The sequence below is a fragment of the Malaclemys terrapin genome, chromosome 4, assembly GCF_027887155.1.
Source record: "Malaclemys terrapin pileata isolate rMalTer1 chromosome 4, rMalTer1.hap1, whole genome shotgun sequence".
In the NCBI taxonomy this organism is placed as follows: domain Eukaryota; kingdom Metazoa; phylum Chordata; order Testudines; family Emydidae; genus Malaclemys; species Malaclemys terrapin.
The window spans coordinates 80,591,509-80,603,706 of record NC_071508.1 but is presented as its reverse complement, the minus strand read 5'-3'; the positions used below and the strand labels follow the sequence as shown (position 1 = coordinate 80,603,706).

Genomic DNA, 12,198 nt, shown 5'->3' with positions numbered 1-12,198 from the left:
GACTTTCCGTGACCTCCGTGATTTCTGAAGCAGCTGGTGCTGGCTCAGGGACTGCCTGAGCCGGGCAGCCCCTGGGCCAGCAGCAGCAGTTTGGGTGTGTGGGAGGAGGCTCGGGGCTAGGGACAAGGGAGTGAGCGATGCGGGGGGCCTTACTTTGCGTGGGGGCTCTCCAGCTCCCACTGGCATAGGCGGAGGAGGAGCCAGATGGTTGTGTGTGCTGTTGGAGCCCCCCTGCCTGGAGCTGTGGGGACATGCGGAGCCCAGTAGGGAGCCTGCAAACCGCACCAATCCCCTCCCCCCAGCACCAGCAACATGGCCCAGCCACGTACCACGGCTGGCCTGCTCCCCCAGCACCTGTGGTGCCCCCGGACCACCACCCCCTGAGCACCCATGGCTCTCCCTCCACTCCCAAATTTTAGTTAGGGGTGTATAGTAAAAGTCATGGACGGGTCACAGGCCGTGAATTTTTGTTTACTGCCCATGACCTGTCCATGACTCTTACTAAAAATACCCATGACTAAAACAGCTGTAGCCATGGGTCATTGGGCAAGGAACCCACTTTGGGCCGCCTGGCCACTCCGGAGCTGCGCGCTTGTGCCTCCCTGGTTGGGGCCCTTAGCCCCTTGAAAGGTCCACCACCAACTCCTGGGAGCGGCATGGGACCTAAAACCTGACGGTACCAATGCCTTCACAAGCTCCTCTGGCACAGAGAGAGCAAAGGCCTGCGCCCGTGCTGCCGATGCAGCACGTGCCTCAGGAACCAGCAAAGGCTCCCCTATGAGGGCAAGCCAGCTGCTAAGACCCCTCGGGGGCAGTGGAGTGCTGCCAATCCTCTGAGACAAAGCAGCGCTCTGCGCCAAAGATCGCTGGTGTCGCAGCCCAGAACCTCTGGGGCTTGCCCACTGGCACTGTGCTTGCAGTCTCTGCTGTCCCGACGCGGATCGCCTAGAGGAAGACGCCAGTCTCTGTACTACTAGTACTGTTCACCTTCCCGCCAGTCGTCCTCTCGGCGCAGGTCCTGGTTGCCTGCTTTGTGGGAGTGCTCCCGGTCGCGTCTCTGGTCCCCTTGATACCGGCACTGATCCCCTCACTCTGGGCACTGGTCTCTGATGACGACAAACAACAAACTTAGGTGTCGATGGCTCCACCGTGGTCATTGGAAGGGGGATTCTTCCAGCACAGAAGCTCAGTTCAGCGCCTCGCCTAGACTGCACCAGTCCAAATGGGCACCCGAGGCCGCGTCAACATCGATGGCACCTGTGACAGATTGGATCACGGAAACTCCCTTGGGAACTGCCAACTGATGTGCCAAGACTACTTCTGCCCCTGCTTTCCCTGCCAGCTCGTGACTCCAGCACCCCGTCTTGCTGAGCCAGACACGCCAGTCTGCTCCAACACAGACCCAGGGTCTGAACCACGTGCCCCAAAGCTGCAGACTTAACTGAAAGCAGCTTACTGAAGTGTTCCTGTCTTTGACACTCCGATGCCCAACTCCCAATGGGGTCTAAACCGCAGATAAATCCGTTTTACCCTTTATAAAGCGTATACAGGGTAAACTCATAAATTGTTCGCCCCCTGTAACACAGAGAGAGAGAGATGCACAGCTGTTTGCCACCCCCCCCCCCCAGTATTAATACATACTCTGGGTTAATTAATAAGTAAAAAGTGATTTTTATTAAATACAGAAAGTAGGATTTAAATGGTTCCAAGTAGTAACAGACAGAACAAAGTGAATTACCAAGTAAAATAAAATAAAACATGCAAATCTAAGTCTAATACAGTAATAAAACTGAATACAGATAAAATCTCACCCTCAGATGTTTTAATAAGTTTTTTTCACAGACTGGACGCCTTCCTAGTCTGGGCACAGTCCTTTCTGCTGGTACAGCCCTTATTCCAGCTCGGGTGGTAGCTAGGGGATTCCTCATGATGGCTCCCTCCCTTTGTTCTGTTCCACCCACTTGTATATCTTTTGCATAAGGCAGGAATCCTTTATCCCTCTGGGTCCCCCCCACTTCTCAATGGAAAAGTACCAGGTTAAAGATGGATTCCAGTTCAGGTGACATGATCACATGTCACTGTAAGACTTCATTACCCACTTGCCAGCACACACACATACAGGAAGACTCACAAGTAAAACAGAGCTATCTACAGACAATTGTCCTGGTTAATGGGAGCCATCAAGATTCAAACCACCATTAATGGCCCACACTTTGCATAATTACAATAGGCCCTCAGTTAATTTTATATTTCTACTTTCACATACAAAAATGATAAATTTATACAAATAGGATGACCACACTCAGTAGCTTATAAGCTTTGTAATGATACCTTACAAGAGACCTTTTGCATGAAGCATATTCCAGTTACATTATATTCATACTCATCAGCATACTTTCATAAAATCATAGAGTGCAACGTCACAGCACCCACTTGGCAGCACGGCCAATGGCCAGTGCAGTGGCCTTATTGGAGTGCATGGGGAGTGCCAGTTATGGTGATGCCCCCTTCAGACTGCTCATTGACCACCGCCTTGGAGGAAGAGCTGGTGGCTCCAATGAATGGCACCGGGTTCGGTGCATGAGGCACCACTGTGAGGTTGAGGCAGAGGAAACTGCGCCCACCCCTAAAACTTTCCTCCCTCCCCCAGCTGTGCAGTCATCATCTTTGTCCCTGGATGAGGAGGTTGTGGGACCCTCAAGGACCAGCCCGCTGGACGATTTTAAAGAACAGCAGGCCCTGCTTTGTTGGGTGGCTGAGAACTTGGGCCTGGAGGTGTAGGAAATGGCTGAGCAGGTGGGCACCTTGTTTAATGTCCTGTCAGCCTCTATCCTTGCATGTGTCACACTACCAGTGCATGACGCTGTCCTCAAGATTGCCAAGGCCCTCTGGCAAACCCCGTCATCCATTCCTCCCACCTCAAAAAAGGCCAAAAAGTAATACTTGTCCCAGCCAAAGGATTTAAGTACCTTTACACCCACTCTTCCCCGGGTTTGCTGGTGCTCTCTGTGGCCAATGAAAAAGATAAACAAAGTCCTATTCGCTTGACTCCCAAAAATAGAGACCAAAAGATTGGACATGTTTGGAAGAAAAATTTATTCGACTGCCAGCCTGCAATTCCATGTCACGAACCATCAGGCCCTCCTAGGGAGATACAACTTTAACTTATGGGACTCCCTATGTAAGTTCAAGGAGTGCCTCCCGCAGGGCTTGGCTGAGGAATTTGGCACTCTGGTGGAGGAGGTCACCACAGTGGCTCGGTGCTCCCTCCAGATGGTATGGGATGTGGCTGACTCAGTGGCTAAGGTGGTTTCGTCAGCGGTGGTTATGAGGCTGAGCTCCTGGCTTCCGATCACCAGCCTCTCCCAAGAGATGCAGACCTCGATCCAAGACTGCCCATTCGATGGGGTCAGTCTTTTCTCAGAACAAATGGATGCGAGGTTGTATGGGTTGAAGGACACTTGGGCCACGCTTTGGTCGTTGAGCATGCATACACACACTGCTGCCTGCAAGAAAGCAGTTCCGGCCATCCCCACCGCTTAGGCCTTGGCAGTCTCGTCCAGGGTCTGCAAGGAGAAGAGGCAGAGGTGTTAGTTTTAGCTGCCATCACCCTTCCTCTTCCCACTCACCTGCGCAGCCCAGCCCGGCAAAACACCCTGGGGGCCAGAAGTACTCGTTTTGAGGGTGTGGTCAAGAGCGACGCCTCAGTCACCTCCCAGGATCCACCCCGCTCTTTCCTCAATTATCTTCATCCCTTCCATTTGGCCTGGTCCCGAGTCACCTCAGACCAATGGGTGCTGGAGATAGTGTCTCAAGGTTACACCCTGCAATTTTGGTCCATCCCTCTCCCCCTTTCCTTTCTATCTCTCTTCAGGGACCCTTCTCACAAGGAACTCCTGGTTCAAGAGGTCGAGAAACTTCTGTGCCTGGAGGTGGTGGAGGAGGTTCCTTGGAACATGACAGAAAGTATTCTACTCCCGTTATTTCCTAATCCCAAAAGCAAAAGGGGGCCTCAGACCCATTTTGGACCTGCAATGCCTTAAGAATTCTCTCAAGAAGTTGAAGTTGGGCATGGTCTCCCTGGTCTCCTCCATTCCTTCTCTGCATCTGGGAGACTGGTACGCTACCCTCGACTTGAAGGACGCCTATTTCAGTATTTCAAGATCAGACGTTTCCTCCGTTTCATAGTGGGCGAATGCCATTTCCAATTTATGGTGCTCCCCTACGCCTCTCATCAGCTTCAAGGGTCTTCAGGAAATGTATGATGCCAGGGGCTGCTTACCTGAGATGTCGAGGAGTCCAAGTCTTTTTGTATCTCGACTATTGGCTCATCAAGGGCCGGTCTTGGGAACAAGTGCAGAGAAATCTCTCTATCTGGTGTACTCCACCTGCTGTGACCTGGGCCTTTTGATAAATGGGGGGTGGGAGGGACACCTTAAGGCCAGTCCAGGGCATTGAGTTCATTGAGGTGGTTCTTGACTCCACATGAGCCAGAGCCTTCCTTCCGGAGGCGCGTTTTAAGGCCGTGTCGGATCTGGTCTCCCATGTGAAGAACCACCCGCTCACCATGGCTCACACCTGCCTGCGATTGCTGGGCCACATGGCCACCTGTACATACGTGGTCAGTAATGCCCGGTACCACCTCCGGCCTCTGTAAGCATAGTTGGCTTCCGTTTACACCCCCAACATACATGATCTAGACTGGGTAGTCAGGGTGCTTGATCATATCGCGTCGTCCCTGGAGTGGTGGTTGAACCCTGGGTCGGTGTTGGAGGGCGTCCCCTTCGTGGCCCGGTCCCTGTTGCTGACCCTGGTCTCAGATGCTTCAGACCTGGGCTGGGGAGCTCACCTGGACGAGCTCAGCACTCAAGGCCACTGGCTGCGGTATGATCTGACCCTTCACATCAATGTCAGGGACTAAGGGCGGTTTGCCTCACCTCCAGGTGTTCTTGCCCCACCTGAGGGGCAAGGTGGTGCAGATCCTCACGGACAATAGTGCTGAGGTGTATTACATCAACAGGCAGGGCGGAGCCTGGTTGTCCACACTTTGCCAAGAAGCTCTCCGCCTTTGGGACTTCTGTGTGCGGCATGCCATTCATCTGGTAGCCGCGCACCTGCCCGGCACCAAAAATGTGCTAGCAGCTCACCTCAGCATGACCGTCTTGTCTCGCCATGAGTGGTCACTCCATCTGGCGGCGGCCAGTATGATCTTCCGAAAGTGGGGAACTCCCCAGGTGGACTTGGTCGCGTCCTGCCAGAACAGGAAATGCCACGTGTTCTGTTCACTCCGGGGGATGGACAAGGGTTCCCTGTCAGATGTTTTCCTGCTCCTGTGGTCAGGGGCCCTGATTTACACCTTCCCGCCAGTGCCATGGAGTCCTCGTGAAGATCAAATAGGACAGGGTGAAGATTAGTTCGGCACGCTACTGGACCTTTCGGTAGCCGCGCCACTGTGGCTCCCTCTCTGGCTGGACTTGCTGTCCCAGGACCATGGCAGTCTCCTGCACCCGAACCTGGAGGTGTTGCACTTGACAGAGTGGCTATTAAATGGCTGAATGTGGAAGAGCAGGACTGCTCAACCTTGGCGCAACAGGTCTTGCTGGATAGCAGAAAGCACTCCACCAGAGCGACTTACATGCCGAAGTAGAAAAGATTCACATGCTGGCCTCGCTGCAGGTGATCCTGGATTATCTTCTGCACCTCAAACTTCAGGGCTGCTCCCTGTAAACAGTCAAGGTCCACCTGGTTGGTATTTTGGCTTTCCACCCTCCGTTCCAAGGCAGGTCGGTCTTCGCTCACAACCTTTCGTTCTTGAAAGGTCTGGAGCATAATTACGCTCACATCCAGGATCCTGTCTCTCCCTGGGATTTGAATCTCATGCTGACAAGGCTCACGGGGCCTCCCTTCGAACCTCTGGCTTCCTGCTATCTTCTGTTTCTCTCCTGTAAGGTTGTGTTCTTGGTGGCAGATATGTCTGCCCGCAGTGTGTCTGAGATCAGGACACTTACGTCAGAACCCTACCCTATACGGTGTTCTACAAAGATAAAGTCCAGTTGCAGCCACATCCGGTATTCCTGCCCAAGGTAGTTTGCCCGTTTCATACCAGCTAGGACATTTTTTTTACTGGTCTTCTTTCCAAAGCCCCGTAAATCTGAAGAGGAGTGCAGGATACATGTCCTGGACATCAGGAGGGCGCTGGCCTTCTATAGCAACAGGACAAGGCCGTTTTGCAAGTCAGTGTGGCTGTTCTTTGCAGTAGCAGACAGGATGAAAGGTTGTCCAGTGTCTGCTCAAAAGATTTCGTCCTGGATCACTGCCTGCATCCGATGCTGCTGCTAGCTGGTGAATGTGCCTCCACCGGCAATATCGAGGTGCACTTGACTAGCGCGCAAGCATCATCAGCGGACTTCTTGCCTTAGGTGCCGATCCAAGAGATCTGTAGAGCTGCTACCTGGTCGTCTGTCTGCACATTTACGTCCCATTATGCACTTACCTAGCAGGCCCGGGACAATGCTGGCTTCGGCAAGGCAGTGCTGCAAGATCGTGAACTCTGAGCCCACCTCCATTGGTACTGCTTGTGAGTCACCTAGAATGGAATAGACATGAGCAAGCACTTGAAGAAGAAAAAACGGTTACCTACCTTTCATAACTGTTGTTCTTCGAGATGCGTTTCTCATGTCTATTCCATTACCCACCCTCCTGCCCCTCTGTCAGAGTTGCCAGCAAGAAGGAATTGAGAGCCTGATATACCGGTGCATGAGTGTGGCACTAAAGGGGACGCCACTGCCAACCCTAAGATACCACTAAGGCCAAAATCTCAGACAACCATGCACGTGGAATGGAATGGATATCAGCAGTACATATCAAAGAACAACAGTTATGAAAGGTAGGTAACAGTTTTTTCACGATATTTAATGGGTCACTCCTGTCTGGTGGTTTACACTCTTGCAAAGGTTTACAATGCAGATGCTCAAATATTATCTTACAATATGAGATACAGATGTTATGCAGTAGAACCTCAGTTACGAACAGCTCAGGAATGGAGGTTGTATGTAACTCTAAAATGTTCATAACTCTGAACAAAACATTATGGTGGTTCTTTCAAAAGTTTACAACTAAACATTGACTTAATGAAGCTTTGAAACTTTTACTATGCAGAAAAAAATGCTGCTTCCCCTTTATTTATATTTTAATACCTTACATTTAACAGTACTATATTTGCCTTTTGGGGGGGAGGGGGCGGGTGTCTCTGTTGCTGCCTGATTGCATACTTCTGGTTCCAAATGAGGTGTGTGGTTGACTGGTCAGTTCGTAACTCTCAGGTTTTACTGTAAGTGAGATTAATGCATGCAGCAGCTCACAAGCATTCAGTAAAGACTAAAAATATTCTTAATTTTCAAGTATCGGGATAGCCGTATTAGTCTGTATCCACAAAAACAACAAGGAGTCTGGTGGCATCTTAAAGACTAACAGATTTATTTGGGCATAAGCTTTTGTGGGTAACAAACCTCACTTCTCAGATGCAAGTGAGGTTTGTTACCCATGAAAGCTTATGCCCAAATAAATCTGTTAATCTTTAAGGTGCCACCGGACTCCTTGTTGTTGTTAGTATTATTAAAGCAGGTATTAAAATTAACATTCAGGTGAGCTAGACTGATTTCAGTGATGTATTTCTCAGTATTCAATTGAGGCATGAGGACCTTGGCATGAGCTGGCACCTGGTATGCCAGCATCACACCATTCTCCCTGCCTCTGACAGCATGGCTTTTGGATAGACAATGAGCATAGAGTGAACTTACTATAAGGGAGTTCAAGCCATCTTCCAGAACAGCAGGAGACTCACTAAATGAAAATGCTATTCTGATAAAGGGAAATGATTTTCCCTTTGGTGCCAGTAGCAGCATTTACCTGTGGAGGTATCAGGTATTCTTCTCATAGTGGATTATCTTCTGTCACTTAAGATGTTCTGCTTGTCGATCAGCTCCCTATGGGTACATTTGGCAGTTGCTAGTGCTTTCCACTCTCCGGTGGCATGCTGCTCTGTTTTTACTCATTCCATTATGACAAAGTTCCTGAAGGGCATCAGAAGGAAGTTTCCTCCAGTTTTCAAGCTGGTCCCTGTCTGGGACTTGACCCTCGTCCTGTCTGCCCTCACAAGACCACCTTTTGATGCTTCAGTCTCTTGTTCACTCCTGCACCTGTCCTGCAAAGTCACCTTTCAACAGCTATTACTTCTGCTAGAAAGTTAGTGTCAACTTGGAGCCCTAATGGCAGACGCATCTCACTATTTTTCACAGGGACAAGGTTTCTTTACATTCTAAGTTTGTACCTAAGGTCTCTTCTGAGTTTTACTTTAACCAAGCTGTATGCCAGCCAGTGATTTATCCTAAACTTTACCAAAGCATGGAGGAAGTAAGACTCCATTCCCTAAATGTGCACAGAGCTCTTGTCTTCTATCTGCACAGAACAATACCTGTTCAGAAGTCTCCAAAGTTGGTTGTTGCTTTTGCCAAAAAAATGAAAGGGAAAGCTATCTCTTTCAGACTTTCTAAGTGGATACCTTCTTGCATCTTCCTCTGACATTATTAAAATCTCTTCTCCTCAAACGGTCAGGATCTACAATATCTAAAGTGATATCAGTAGCTTCCTCACAGGAAATTGTCCCTCTTGGAGATTTGCGAAGGCACCACTTGGGGCTCTGTGCACATTTTCACCAGACATTATACACTGATGTAAACTTTAGCCACAGATGCCTCCTTTTGGCTCAGTGATTCCCCACTCGGGTACAACATACTTCCTCTCACCCTTGGGAGACCCCCACAGTGAATACCCGCAAGGGACAAAACTTGAAAAGAAAGGAAAGGCTACTTACCTTACGATAACTGGAGTTCTTAGAGATGTGTGGTCCCTGTGAGTATTCACAACCTGCCCTCCTCCCCTGTGATTAGGTTATCCTGATCCATGGTATCCTGATTCAAACTGGGAGGCAGTTGGTCTGTGCCACCCTTTATGCCCTTGGATGAAAGCATGAGGAGGTGCAGGTGCAGCCCAACAGACACCTGTGCTATTGAAGATATTTTGGTCCTGAAAGCACACAGCGCGGGCACACCACACATCTTGAAGAACACCAGTTATTGTAAGGTAGGTAATCTTCCTTCTGGGTTCCTTTTCACTACTTCTGTCAAAAGCCTATACTCCATCCCCTGTGAAAGTAATAGGAGATTTGGGAGCCTCAAATCCTTGTAAATCTTGGGGAAGGATAATTCAAAAACATACTGGGTATTCTACTGGGAGGCTCTGTGTCTGTGCACTGTGGCCCAATGACAGCATAGTTCCTGCATTAATCCTGAAGTGAGAAAATCCTTTGCTGTTGGTTCTTCTGGATCCCATTTTGGAGCCTGGTCAGTGTTAGTTTGTGAGGTGAATAGTATTGTAGAAAAAGCTGCATCTCTGGTTCCACCTCCTTTCACCGTGTGGAGCCTGGATTCCTGCAGAGCCAGTATAGGTAGGGGTAATTGCCATTGGCACTCTCTTTTGGGGCTTTACCCCACTGCTTAGACCCACCTGCTTTTTGTCCTCTGCTCAGAGGCAGATGGGAAGATATGATCCCCATCAGTTCTGAAGTGTGGCTGAGTGCAACAGCGTGAGAGGAGAAAACATGAAATTTTGTTTGAGGTACAACAGTTTGATAAATGCTGTTGGCTGAACTTAAACAAAATTCTTTTTTTTTTTTTTTTTTTTTTTTTTTTTTTTTCAGACTGTGTGCTCAGCAGCATTTCAGAACTGGCTAGACTATTAGGCAAATCGCATCAACTCTGTGTCAGATTCCTTATCTGTAAAATGGGGATAATGATACTTCAATCCTTTGTAAAGCACTTTGAGATCCACAGATCAAATGCTATATAAGTAGGGCTGTCAAACATTAATCGCATTGTTAAACTATAGTAGAATATCATTTATTTAAATATTTTTGGATGTTTTCTACATTTTCAAATATATCTATTTCAATTACAACACAGAATACAGAGTGTACAGTGCTCACTTTATATTTTTGATTACAAATATTTGCACTGAAAAAAGTAGTATATTTCAATTCACCTAATACAAGTACTGTAGTGCAATCTCTTTATCATGAAAGTTGAACTTACAAATGTAGAATTATGTACAAAAAATAACTGTGTTCAAAAGTAAAACAATGTAAAACTTTAGCGCCTACAAGTCCACTCGGTTGTACTTCAGCCAATCGCTCAGACAAACAACTTTGGTTACAATTTGCAGGATATAATGCTGCCCACTTCTTGTTTACAATGTCACCTGAAAGTGAGAACAGACATTCACATGGCATTGTTGTAGCCGGCATCGCAAGATATTTAGGTGCCAGATGTGCTAAAGATTCATATGTCCCTTCATGCTTAAACCACCATTCCAGAGGACATGCGTCCATGCTGATAACAGAAAATGTGGAAATGGCAGAGGTGCTTAATGACTTCTTTGTTTCGGTTTTCACCGAGAAGGTTGGTGGTAATTGGACATCTAAAATAATGAATGCCAGTGAAAATGAGGTAGGATCAGAGTCTAAAATAGGGAAAGAACAAGTCAAAAATTACTTAGACAAGTTAGATGTCTTCAGATCACCAGGGCCTGATGAAATGCATCCTAGAATACTAAAGGAGCTGACTGAGGAGATATCTGAGCCATTAACAATTATCTTTGAAAAGTTATGGAAGACGGGAGACATTCCAGAAGACTGGAAAAAGGCAAATATAGTGCCCATCTATAAAAAGGGAATTAAGGACAGGCCAGGGAATTACAGACCAGTCAGCTTAACTTCTGTACCCAGAAAGATAATGGAGTAAATAATTAAGCAATCAATTTGGAAACACCTAGAAGATAATAAGGTGATAAGTAACAGTCAGCATGGATTTGTCAAGAACAAATTTTGTCAAATCAGCTTTCTTTGACAGGGTAACAAACCTTGTGGGCAGGGGGGAAGCGGTAGATGTGGTATATCTTGACTTTAGTAAGGCTTTTTATACTATCTCGCATGACCTTCTCATAAACAAACTAGGGAAATACAACCTAGATGGAGCTACTATAAGGTGGGTGCATTACTGGTTGGAAAATCGTTCCCAGAGAGTAGTTATCAGTGGTTCACAGTCATACCTGAAGGGCATAATGAGTGGGGTCCCGCAGGGATCAGTTCTGGGTCTGGTTCTGTTCAATATCTTCATCAGTGATTTCGATAATGGCATAAAGAGTACATTTATAAAGTTTGTGTACGATACCAAGCTGGGAGGGATTGCAAGTGCTTTGGAAGATAGGATTAAGATTCAAAATGATGTGGACAAACTGGAGAAATGGTCTGAAGTAAATAGGATGAAATTCAATAAGGATAAATGCAAAGTACTCCACTTGGGAAGGAACAATCAGTTGCACACATACAAAATGGGAAATGACTGCCTAGGAAGAAGTACTGCGGAAAAGCATCTGGGGAGTCATAGTGGATCACAAGCTAAATATGAGTAAACAGTGTAACGCTGTTGCAAAAAAAGCAAACATCATTCTGGGATGTATTAGCAGGAGTGTTATAAGCAAGACATGAGAAGTAATTCTTATGTTCTACTCCACACTGATCAGGCCTCAACTGGAGTATTGTGTCCAGTTCTGGGTGCCACATTTCAGGCAAGATGTGGACAAATTGGAGAAAGTCCGGAGAAAAGCAACAAAAATGATTAAAGGTCTAGAAAACATGACCTGTGAGGGAAGATTGAAAAAATTGGATTTGTTTAGTCTGGAAAAGAAAAGACTGAGAGGGGACATGATAAAGTTTTCAAGTACATATAAGGTTGTTACAAGGAGGAGGGAGAAAAATTGTTGTTCTTAACCTCTGAGGATAGGACAAGAAGCTATGGGCTTAAATTGCAGCAAGAGTGGTTTTGGTTGGACATTAGGAAAAACTTCCTAACTTCAGAGTGGTTAAACACAGGAATAAATTTCCTGGGGAGGTGGTGGAATCTCAATCATTGGGGATTTTTAAGAGCAGGTAGGATAAACACCTGTCAGGGATGGTCTAGATCAGTGGTTCCCAAACTTGTTCCGCCACTTGTGCAGGGAAAGCCCCTGGTGGGCCAGGCCAGTTTGTGTACCTGCCGCGTCTGCAGGTTCAGCCGATCGTGGCTCCCAGTGGCCGCGGTTCGC

The 12,198-nt window shown here is 47.6% G+C and overlaps 1 protein-coding gene across 7 annotated transcripts in view; it reads left to right on the top strand.

Moving 5' to 3' along the window:
• PHF21A (PHD finger protein 21A) overlaps window positions 1-12,198 on the top strand; it is a 289,517-nt gene that overhangs the window by 77,569 nt on the left and 199,750 nt on the right. The window contains exon 3 of one of the 7 annotated variants that reach the window (XM_054024654.1): window positions 8,949-9,141. The exons of the other annotated variants lie outside the window; for them this stretch is intronic. The gene's annotated coding sequence lies outside the window, so the exon portion shown is untranslated. The remainder of the gene's footprint in view (window positions 1-8,948; window positions 9,142-12,198) is intronic. 7 annotated transcript variants of the gene reach the window in all.